The sequence below is a fragment of the Anabrus simplex genome, chromosome 1 (genome assembly GCF_040414725.1).
Source record: "Anabrus simplex isolate iqAnaSimp1 chromosome 1, ASM4041472v1, whole genome shotgun sequence".
NCBI lineage: Eukaryota > Metazoa > Arthropoda > Insecta > Orthoptera > Tettigoniidae > Anabrus > Anabrus simplex.
In genome coordinates, this window is record NC_090265.1 from 1,676,601,305 (window position 1) to 1,676,614,388 (window position 13,084).

The window sequence follows — 13,084 nt, forward strand, 5'->3', positions numbered from 1 at the left end:
CCTTCGGCCATTTTTCCTTAGCTACCTTGCACTTTCTTTCCACTTGATTCTTTAATCGCCTGTATTCTTCTCTGCCCTCTTCATTTCTAGCATTCTTGTATTTTCGTCGATCATCAATCAGGTCTAGTATCTCCTGAGTTATCCACTGATTCTTAGTTGATCTTTTCTTCCTTCCTAACATTTCTTCAGCAGCCCTACTGACTTCATTCTTCATGACTCTCCACTCTTCCTCTATATTGATTTTCAAAATGAATGAACACTTCACACAATTTTTCTCCAACACTTTGATTTTTAAACTTACCTTGCACTTCAACTTTGCACCAAAATTCATCAAACTAGTCGTCTTCAAAGTAAAATTTGATTGATAACCTTTCATGAATAAATAGATTTCTTGTTTGTCCTTCCATGGCACCATTCATCCCTTCAGATGAATAAATAACGGATTAAAGGAACTGAAGGAGCACGTAAATGTGGAGCAAGTTGTTACGGACTTTTTCACGCAGCAGGACGCGGTGTTTTACCGCATGGGGATATTCAACCTAGTGCGTCGCTAGGATGAGTGTCTCAATGCTCACGGCGATTTTGCCTTATCAGCATCCCGATTCAGGACTGTACGGCCGTCGAACGGAAACTTTTTGATCACCCATTATATCGTCCCTGTTCTGCCAAAACGGCGAATATTACTATTTTCTTCCTATCCATTATTTCCCTTAAGACTGGTCACGCCTTTCAGCCACATATTGATATTCGGTCCATCAGAACAATTTCCGTTGAGTTCATTTTCCTATGGGCAAGTCTAAAGGAAAATTAACCTTACTTTACCATACTAAAGGAATGTATGTTTGCATGACAGTTACCCCCTCCTAGAGTGTGATGTATTTAAGGTTCATTTTCCTTTACACACGCGCATAAGGAAATGAACTCAAACGAAAATTGTTCTGATGGACAGAATATCAATATATAGCTGGAAAGCGTGACCAGTCTTAAGGGAAATAATGGATAGGAAGAGCACTGTTACATTCGCCGTTTTGGCAGAACAGAGACGATATATTAAACAATGCAAGTAAAGGTGTGCTTGTCTCAGAACCACCGTGGTCACTTACTATTTGTAAGCAAATATATTTCTTGGAAAATAAATGAACGTGGAAATCTTTTCTGAACGTATTCCTTGAACTACGTATATTGTACGTCCGCTCCTCTCGATGTAAAATCAGGGTGGCAGTTTAACATGGATATATTTTTGCATTTGCAATTAGTGTCATAAGTTTCCCCGACACTACCGTAACCATGGCAACGAGTGTTCGCCGTCTATGTAGCGTCATATATACGTAGCTATAAGAACGCAAACTTCCTGAGAACGGGCACCATTTACTACCTATCGTATTTGGTGATTAGAACATCGAACTGAAGTCAAAACCTGATCAAGAGTTTCTCTCCTTCATGCATGAGTACGTTTGTCTTCGAATTCAGTATTCAGTACCCACGTAAACCACTTAACAACCCAACAGTACCTTTCGTACATTTCCTACCACCTTCCATTAGTGAGTATAACAAATTTACTCAAACCCTTGTCTGTACATTAATGTGTCAATACATGTTTGCTTCATTTCATCAGTGTTATATTTTTTCTTTGGTAATTCTTGTTTGTGGGTTACTGTAGTCACGTCCTAGTTCGTGAACCATGGGCAACGGCTGAGAGGCCTAGTAAGTGGTCCTGAGAGTCGGGATACCAGTTTCTATGGAATGGGAGTGGGCATCTCGGACATATTCTGAGTCGTGGCCCTCCTTGTGCTCATGCGGCTAGGACTATACAATTCACCGGTGGTCCATAACCCGTTAGAGGAGAGATCCTCACTTGGAGTATGTGCAAGTAGGGCAGCATCCAGCTTCATGAATTTACCGAGCTCAGAACACTTTAAGCAAGCCTCGGACCTATGGGAGTAATGGAGTCCCACTCCCATTTGACAGGCGAGGGACTCCTTGGAAACAACTTGGCGAACGAAATGGAATTCGATGGGGAGCTATCAATATTAATGGGGCTTATGGAAGAAAGAAGGTAGAACTGGCTGAGTCAGCAAAGAGGATGCATCTGGATGTGCTAGGAGTAAGTGATATTCGGGTAAGGGGAGATAAGGAGGAAGAGATAGGGGATTATAAGGTGTACTTGACGGGTGTTAGAAAGGGAAGGGCAGAGTCTGGGGTAGGGCTCTTTATCAGGAATACCATTGCACGCAACATAGTTTCTGTTAGGCACGTAAATGAGCGAATGATGTGAGTAGATTTGTCAGTGAGAGGAATTAAGACAAGAATTGTGTCCGTGTATTCACCATGTGAGGGTGCAGATGAGGATGAAGTTGACAAGTTTTATGAAGCATTGAGTGACATCGTGATAGGGTCAACAGCAAGGATAGAATAGTGCTAATGGGTGATTTCAATGCGAGAGTTGGGAATAGAACTGAAGGATACGAAAGGGTGATTGGTAAATGTGGGGAAGATATGGAAGCTAACGGGAATGGGAAGCGTTTGCTGGACTTCTGTGCTAGTATGGGTTTAGCATGTCGAATACATTCTTCAAGCATAAGGCTATTCACCGCTACACATGGGAGGCTAGGGGTACCAGATCCGTAATAGACTATATCTTAACAGACTTTGAATTCAGGAAATCTGTTAGGAATGTAAGAGTTTTTCGGGGATTTTTCGATGATACAGACCACTATCTGATCTGTAGTGAACTAAGTATCTCTAGGCCTTGGGTAGAGAAAGTGAAATCTGTCTGCAAACGAATAAGGGTACAAAATCTCCAGGGCGAGGAAATTAGACAGTAGTTCATGGATATGATTAGTGAGAAGTTTCGAACAGTAGACAGTAAGCAGGTTCAGGATATAGAAAGTGAATGGGTGGCATACAGGGATGCTGTAGTAGAAACAGCAAGGGAATGCCTAGGAACAACTGTGTGTAAAGATGGGAAAAGGCGAACATCTTGGTGGAATGATGAAGTGAGAGCAGCCTGTAAACGTAAAAAGAAGGCTTATCAGAAATGGCTCCAAACAAGGGCCGAGGCAGACACGGATTGGTACGTAGATGAAAGAAACAGAGCGAAACAAATAGTTGTTGAATCCAAAAAGAAGTCATGGGAAGATTTTGGTAATAACCTGGAAAGGCTAGGTCAAGCAGCAGGGAAACCTTTCTGGACAGTAATAAAAAATCTTATGAAGGGTGGGAAAAAGGAAATGAACAGTGTTTTGAGTAATTCATGTGAACTCATAATAGACCCCAGGGAATCACTAGAGAGGTCGAGGGAATATTTTGAACATCTTCTCAATGTAAAAGGAAATCATCATGGTGGTGTTGCAAACAGCCAAGCTCATGGGGAGGAGGAAAATGATGTTGGTGAAATTATGCTTGAGGAAGTGGAAAGGATAGTAAAAAAACTCCATTGTCATAAGGCAGCAGGAATAGATGAAATTAGACCTGAAATGGTTAAGTATAGTGGGAAGGCAGGGATGAAATGGCTTCATAGAGTAGTAAAATTAGCGTGGAGTGTTGGTAAGGTACTTTCAGATTGGACAAAAGCAGTAATTGCACCTATCTATAAGCAAGGGAACAGGAAGGATTGCAACAACTATCGAGGTATCTCATTGATTAGTATACCAGGCAAAGTATTCACAGGCATCTTGGAAGGGAGGGTGCGATCAGTCGTTGAGAGGAAGTTGGATGAAAACCAGTGTGGTTTCAGACCACAGAGAGGCTGTCAGGATCAGATTTTCAGTATGCGCCAGGTAATTAAAAAATGCTACGAGAGGAATAGGCAGTTGTGTTTATGTTTCGTAGATATAGAGAAAGCATATGACAGGGTACCGAGGGAAAAGATGTTCGCCATACTGGGGGACTGTGGAATTAAAAGTAGATTATTATAATCAATCAAAGGCATTTATGTTGACAATTGGGCTTCAGTGAGAATTGATGGTAGAATGAGTTCTTGGTTCAGGGTACTTACAGGAGTTAGACAAGGCTGTAATCTTTCACCTTTGCTGTTCATAGTTTACATGGATCATCTGCTGCAAGGTATAAAATGGCAGGGAGGGATTCAGTTAGGTGGAAATGTAGTAAGCAGTTTGGCCTATGCTGACGACTTGGTCTTAATGGCAGACTGTGCCGATAGCCTGCAGTCTAATATCTTGGAACTTGAAAATAGGTGCAATGAGTATGGTATGAAAATTAGCCTCTCGAAGACTAAATTGATGTCAGTAGGTAAGAAATTCAACAGAATTGAATGTCGGATTGGTGATACAAAGCTAGAGCAGGTCGATAATTTCAAGTATTTAGGTTGTGTGTTCTCCCAGGATGGTAATATAGTAAGTGAGATGGAATCAAGTTGTAGTAACGCTAATGCAGTGAGCTCGCAGTTGCGATCAGCAGTATTCTGTAAGAAGGAAGTCAGCTCCCAGACGAAACTATCTTTACATCGGTCTGTTTTCAGACCAACTTTGCTTTACGGGAGCGAAAGCTGGGTGGATTCAGGATATCTTATTCATAAGTTAGAAGTAACAGACATGAAAGTAGCAAGAATGATTGCTGGTACAAACAGGTGGGAACAATGGAAGGAGGGTACTCGAAATGAGGAGATAAAGGCTAATTTAGGAATGAACTCGATGGATGAAGCTGTACGCATAACCCGGCTTCGGTGGTAGGATCATGTGAGACGAATGGAGGAGGATAGGTTACCTAGGAGAATAATGGACTCTGTTATGGAGGGTAAGAGAAGTAGAGGGAGACCAAAACGACGATGGTTAGACTCTGTTTCTAACGATTTAAAGATAAGAGGTATAGAACTAAATGAGGCCACAACACTAGTTTCAAATCGAGGATTGTGGCGACGTTTAGTAAATTCTCAGAGGCTTGCAGACTGAACGCTGAAAGGCATAACAGTCTATAATGATAATGTATGTAAGTATGTATGTAAAATAACTTAATTAGATCTTTATATTTCTGTACTATATTTCAGATAATTGCAATCTACAATTATTGTTGATGTGAACTCGCTCTCTTGATTTCTAAGCCCAAAATAAAACCAAATAAAACCCCATGGCACTACAGCCCTTGAAGGGCTTTGGTCTACCAAGCGACCTCTGCTCATCCCGAAGGCCTGCAGATTACGAGGTGTCATGTAGTCAGCACGACGAATCCTCTCGGAAGTTATTCTTGGCTTTCTAGGCAGGGGCCGCTATCTCACCGTCAGATAGCTCCTCAATTCCAATCACGTAGGCTGAGTGGACCTCTAACCAGCCCTCAGGTCCAGGTAAAAATCCCTGAACTTGGCGGAAATCGAACCCGGGGCCTCCGGGTAAGAGGCAGGCACGCTACTCCTAAATCAGAGGGCTATAAGCCCAAAATTCACATCCATAATGCTACGCTTTTCTACGTCGCAGAGAAAATATACCAGTGCGAGGTGTGAGTGTATGTACTTAATTAAAAATGTTTACAGGTATTTCTTTAGAATTGATTCGGTTATTATTATTTTTTGAAATTCCAGATATGTCAATGAAAATAAAACGTTTTTCACTTTAACAAAAACCAAAATAAAGTGAGATAATGTTGTATCGTGTCTCCAATACTTAGTTATATATACAGTTTGAAGCTATTTTCAGAGTTGCTATTGGTGAAGGTAATAACCGAAACAAGGTCAACGGAGACCGAACAATCACCATCCGCTATGTAAATGAGAGAAGGTTACTATACTTGCTGACAATTTAGAGGGCGTTCAACTTCTTTTGAATAGGACCGATGCAGTGATCAAGGAGCGCATTCAGGAAGCAAAATTAATGGTAATCAACAAACAGAATCTAACGCTGTTGTACCCTGACGGGAACGCCATTGAAAAGGTCTCACATGTCAATTATTTAGGATGCTAGCTAACGCAGATCAGGAAACCGGAATCAGCATTATAAAAGTAGCAATTCTCAGAAGCACAACGTCAAATTACACGTAATAACTATAATTAAGTTCAAGATTCGATTACATTTCTCAGAATATTAACTAATTACTCAGAACATTTAAGTGAAGTGTCAGGTGCAAAGTAAAGTATCCCCCTCCGTTCTTTGGCGATATGAGATGCAATGATGAAACAATATTAAGAAGATATAACAGCAGTGTATGTGTGGGCGAGAGCGACCAAATTTAATTTACTGAATATGAGTCACTCTGGAAACAGTGGTTCTTAACTGTGTCATGTAAAAAGACTGAAGACCGACTGGCGCTATTCCACAATCCAAACCCCAATGCACAACAGTGAATCAAGCTTTCTTGTAAGCCTCATTCCTCATCCAGGGCTTGAGACAATTTTTCTTTATGAGCGAAATGATTCTTACCAGTCTGAGCTCTTGAACACGTTTCGGGAATAATAGAAGAAATAACGCCAGTACCTCTGCTAAAGATTACACTAGGAAATATTGATCAGTAGTAGAATTGATTCACATGTGATGGAGAATTGGTCTCATTGATTTTGGAGGGATTTTTTTTATAGGAAGAGCGTGCGGATTTATAAGGACTGGCGCATGAGAATGCATATTTCAACTGTTTTGATATGAATTTTCTCAAATGCTCTTCATTGTATAGTTGAAAAATTTTGCAGAACAATTAAAAATACATTTTTAAACATCCAATTAAACATTATTGACCTTTCGTAGAATGATCAACGCATTATTTTGTTGGACAAAGAAATTTTACCACTTGAGGTATGTTGTGATAGTACCTTAATTGCTTCTTCAGAAGAACTGCTCAGTGTCTATAGTCTAGTAGAAGATGTAAGCAACTTGGAGAAGCTGAATAACATCATAGGAATGATTACTGATATGTATAACTGGATTCAGAGACCACAACATTAGGGAATATAAAGTGGTTGATGAGTTATATTACTTAGGATCAATATTGTTTCAATTTACTGAGGGAATTGGAGCAATAATAGCAAATTGAAATCCACAGTGACAAATATCCGCGGTATTACTGTCACCAATAAAATGCATCTCTTCAACACGTTTGTATCCTCTATCTTTGTACATGCCTCCGAAGATTGATCAGATCGGTAGCCATAAACAGGCCACTAGATTCGACTGAGCGGAGACCGAATATCTCGGGTCGAACAGGTGTACATAATCGCCTTGATACAGAATACTGTAATCCATTCAAATTTTGTCGCATCACGAATGGGACTTGCGACTACGAAGTCAACAGTTTGACACATTTAGTGGATGCCAAGACTTTGACAAAGATCCTCCACTCCAGAAGAGTTATAAACACAATATAGTGACACCATAATACACCACGTTGACATTTTCTGTACCGGTGAGGGAAGAGAGTAAATAAAGAGTGTACCATGAAGGGTCTTCCTCTGCTCTTTACGATTTCGAGGGACGTAAGGGGTGTACCAGTTTTCATTCCATAACAAGCTAACCCTAAATGTTAACTATTTCTAATTTACCCTTGCATCACAACAGCCTAACAGCAAGTCGTTCCTTACAGTACATGATACATAGTGTTAACATTTTAATTAAAACGCACGTCAGATGGCCCCTGAATGTACTGTTCCGAAACGTTTGCTTCTGTTACTATAAACGTACATATACGATCGCTTCTACAATAAATTTGGTGATACAGAGAGAGTTTGTTGTGTGGTTTGAGTCATGTAGTTATCACCTTCTATTTGGGACTTAGTGGTTTTCTATTTTCACACTAGACAAATACTGACCGTGAGGTATTACCAAAATTAGGGCAATGGTGGGTTTCTTACTAGTCCCAGCCCTTCCCTATTCCATCAGCTTCATAAAATCTGTCTACGTCAGAACGACTTAAACCGGATAGTAAAACATCAGTGACATCTTTCTTTCTCCTTTTGAATTACGTCCTGATTTGATGTTATTTATCTATACAGACTGGTGGCTGTGAAGGAATAATAATAATAATAATAATAATAATAATAATAATAATAATAATAATAATAATAATAATAATAATAATAGTAACTTAAACATCCAAATTTTAGCACTTTAGGAAACGAGATACACGGATGAAAATCACGTTGAATTGGTCAAGGCATTCTCGCTCTTCATAATGTATGTGCTGCGGGTAAGTATATCTCCACAAATATTATCACATAGGAGGTTTTGTCCCGGCAACGAGGATATATATCTACATTAGTTTAAATCAATTTCGGGAACTAGGCACTACACAATTAGATGAAATAGCCCATTACGTGGCTTCATTGATTGCCCTAACTCACCTTCATACCGTACCTTAGTTTAATAGCGCTGCAGGCCTTTAGCGAGAAACATGGAATTCATACTCATTGAAAATTGGTATATATTGCTCGTTGTTGATTCCTACAAAAAGTGTCTAGTCTCTAGTTTGTATAAAGTAATATACTTGAGTTGCTTCCAGTGTCAGCCAAATGTAGCTGAATCATATAAAAAAACAGTGTTCGTTAGTTAACAAATGTACAGGTTAATCACCTAAAACGTGCTTCCATTCCTACTCTTAGTCCGAGCGATTCATAGTGGCCACGGGATCTTATTGATGGTAAGGACGTCTTCGTCAGTTGTTAGAAAGTTGTTGAAATAAATAAATAAATAAATTAATTAATTAATTAATTAATTAATTAATTAATTAATTAATTAATAAACAAAAATTACATCAATTCGATTGTCCATAGGAACTGTTTAATCCTATAGATCTATGCGATACAACGTAGGGCTATTTTTAACCAGTAGACGTAACTTCTGGTGTCCGTTGCCAGATATCTTCCTTCAGTTTTAAACAGTTTCAGTTTTGAAAGAATAATGTACATATTTCTATACAAATAGACATACGCACATAATAGAATTCATCATTAAATCCTGGTAGCAATGTAACACTTCGTTCATAAAGTACTCAATTACTCAGATCTTAGCCCTCGTGTACGTGACCTGGCATCTCTTCCTGGCAAGGTGCCGGGGGCAGAGTCAAGGACAGAAACTCGAGTATCCTGTTCTTAATGCTCCATCCAGCTTCTATTGACAATGATAGACCCTAAATTAACGTATAACCTCGTAAGGTTTCCAATCTATCGAATATGATGCAAGATTGAGAAATACTAGAAAATATCTGGAGAAGAGAACATTTTATTAACATGCATTATTCTCCTCCCAGCTACATATGGATATGCAATTCATCAGTACAATTTTCGTTGGGTTTATTATCCTACTGTTACTACAAATACATTTTTATTCCTCCCCTAAAGAGGAAGGCGGGCCTCTTAGACGGTGACGCCGTGTCTCAGGCTGGGAGATTTGTAGCTGTGAAGGAGATGCTCGGGGAAGGTGGGGTTTGGCGGCCGTGGCCTATACTAGGAACTGTCCCGGCATTCGCCTTAATGCAAGAGAATGGAAAACCACGGAAGAGCATTCTTAGGACAGCCAACGGTTGGGGCCAGCCGTGAGGTTCACTCTTGTCCCGTTTCCCGAATGCAGAGGCCACTTACTAATGTCGTTCATTGTTCGAACTTGAGACGGGTAACCAAGGTACGTAGAATACAAGGTAGGGATCACGAGAGAGGTGCGCAGTAGCAAGCAGAGCTGTGACGTCACGCAGGACCCTCGCGTTGAATCTGCTCTGAATGAGGTAGAGGTAGTTCGAATAAGAATCGCTGTACACGCAGAAGCTAGGTGCTAATTATACACGATAGTAACATATCTGTGGTGTATAAGAAACCGTGTGTGTTTATTTTATGTGATAAAACGTAAAAAGCAGTAATAGGGTACACTTTTCAATATACTTTATCATGCCATTGCAGGCTGCACACATCATAACAGGCACGCGAAGGAACGAAACATACACTTTCATGTATTCCCTAAAGCCACTGACCTAAATGAATGGTGACAGAAGTAATCAAGACATTAGCGAAACCTATCTTTCTCAGCTTCTAAGGTTCGGAAGGCTTTATGACCATCCTCTTCCGATAGCTGTGGCGCGAAAGGTGAGATCATTGCTTCTTAGCCTCAATGCTTCCGAGGCGATAAGAAATTCCATCTGTTCTCCGGAAGATTATGAAACATTACGCCCAAATATGTTACATGCTACTGATGAACTCGATCAAAACTCGGATATCGTGTGCCAGTCTAAGGCCAGCGTTGAGCCCACAACATCCTATTGTTTACCGGAGGATGAGCAAGGGTTCGTTAAAGCCCTTGAAGAGCAGGTAAAACAGCCCGAAGACAGTCGCGAAACCAAGGATCGTGATGAGCTGCTTGAAAACTTCACAGGCTATATTGTAGCTTTTAGGGTAAAGAAAAAAAAAACCTCGAAATAGAAAACAATTACGGAGAGGTCAAACTACAAGGGTTGGAAATCAGATTTCAAAAAGAGGTCCATTTTTCTTTTTTTTGCAAGATGCTTTACGTCGCACCGACAAAGATAGGTCTTATGGCGACGATTGGACAGGAAAGGGCTAGGAGTGGGAAGAAAGCGTCCGTGGCCTTAATTAAGGTACAGCCCCAGCATTTGCTTGGTGTGAAAATGGGAAACCACGGAAAACCATCTTCAGGGCTGCCGACAGTGGGGTTGGAACCCACTCTCTCCCGAATACTGTATACTGGCCGCACTTAAGCGACTGCAGTTATCAAGCTCGGTAGTTTCAATTTTACCACGGGAAAGTACTGAAAGAGGGTTCAAACATCATCACAAACGTTACGGATATCCTGAAGAAGGAATTCCCCGAAATTTATGAGTTTGCAAGTTGCTTCGTGAGAAGCCGTTCTTTTATTCGAATGGGCGCTTTAAACAAAAGTAAGACATTCAAGAGACCGGCTTTCAGTTAATAAAATACCGATATAGAAAGAAGAAAAGCAAAGAAATTCCATTGATGCTAGGGATAAGTGTGTTTGATATTCTTCTTTTTTTAATATCAGCATTACACTTTGTGTATAAAGTACCTGTTATTTTTTTATTAAAGGCAATTTATTATGTTTTATATGAAACCAGTGCTAAGAATGTTAATATGCAGGCTCATTAATTTATATGGCCTATCTAATGTTAACGTAGAATTTGTCAGTGCCTGGCACTTGGAGGAGAACATTTACTGTACTGCTTGTGTTGTGGACAGTTTCCTAACATTTACTGTTTGTATTGTTGATAGTGTATATAGTTTCCCAGTATTGCTTGTAACAACGGACATATTTCTTGCAGTCATCAAGCTTTAATGTTCGCGTCTGTAACTGTAACAATTAGAGCCCTTTGTTATTGTTATCATAGGTGTTGAGAACATGAACATATGGAATGGTCATTCCACTGCGATCACATTCTTAGCAGTGTTACAACCTTTTATACAGATCGAAATACTTCAGAAACGCAGCTGGATTCACACTGTATTCGCTCTCCTATTATTACTTTACTGTAATAGTGAAGTGCAATGCCTTTTGTGAGGTGATGTTAAAATATCATTGAAGTTCTCTTATCTCTAACTTGTGGCTAAAACAGAATAGCTTACAGCTGTATATTAGCCCACCTCATGCAGAACACAAGGCGCTGAGGGTTCACGTGACGTCATCGACGGCCAAGCGTGGTGGGGAGACCTGCGCGTGATCCCTACCTCTTACTCAAACTACCTTGCGGGTAACCAAGGCAGAACATCATGTGCCTAGCTGCATATGCAACCAGTATCACGCATGAGTGGAGCGTGTAAGCTAAAATGCCCGAGTTTGTTCCAATTCGTTCGACAGGTCATGTTCGGAGCGAAGCTTGCTGACTAGGGAGGATGGCCTTGCTTGCTTTACTGACGTTGCAAGAAATGTGGATTTTCCAGATATAAGGAATCCCTTGTTTACATACAGCAAAGTCCGGGAATTCGGAGCTATAAAAGGGCGAAGGAATAGTTGAGTTACCCTTTTGTTTTGAGCTGAAGTTCACCATGGCACGTGAATCAACGGACAGCGTTATTACTAAAAAGCAGTGAATATAAACTAATCAAGAGAGATGGGCTCAGTTCTGATGTTTAGAAGAAGTTCCTGCTTGTGGTCACTGCAGATAGTCAGCAGACATGGTATGTTTCCTGTGAAATGTGCAATGCACTGTTAACATATAAACGCGGTACAACTTATTTAAGAAGAAACACGTTTGCAAATTTAATGCTGGCTTTTCTCGCCAAGTATTGCCCGGCATTACAAAGCAAACCGTAACTAGCGCGTGTGATTTCATGTGTGCCAAAGATTTCCGGCCGTTTAACACTGTTTCCGGAGAAGACTGTAAAGAATTAGGGCGAGAACTGACTAATATCGGTGCTAATTTTGGAAAAGTAGATATTGTTGATGTGTTACCGCATCCTTCCACCATCAGTAGAAACGTCCAAGCAAAGGCAGATGAAATACGAAGCGAAATAATGCCGCTGATTATTTCTGCTATGCACGACAAATGTTGCTCCTCTACTGTTGATATGTGGACTGACCAATACACCAAATCCCTTATCTGACGCTGACTACGAAATATATAGACAGAGAGTGGAAGCTGATCAGTAATGTGGTTTTTACTACACAATTTGCAAATACAAAGAAAAAAAGTGCAAGTATAATTGAGGAAGTTCACGAAGGAATGTCCGAGTTAAACATTCCTCAGTGTGATTATGAAGACATGTTTTTTGTAACAGATCAGGGTTCAAACATAAAGACAGCTTTCGAAGAACATAGACGTGTGCCTTGTGCTGCTCAATGCATACATACAGCACTTGCGCACGTATTCGATGAAACGAGATTTCTTATGAAAGATGCCCCACTATCTGCAAACACAATAAATTCCACAAAGGCAGTAGTGAGGTACCTGAAAAAAGCTGTCTTGCTGCCCAGCTTCAAACAACGGTACAGCAAGAAGTAATGACGACGTGGAATAGTCTCTATACGATGTTACAGTCTGTTTTTAAGCAGGAGGAATACACGTGGCAGCACGTGAAATTCATTAACCATTTCTCCAACAGGAGCGATGTTTACTACATTATTTTCCAGTATTGCTTACCTATATAATATACGAAGCCGCCCGACTTCAGTATAATTGTAGAATAACAGTCTAA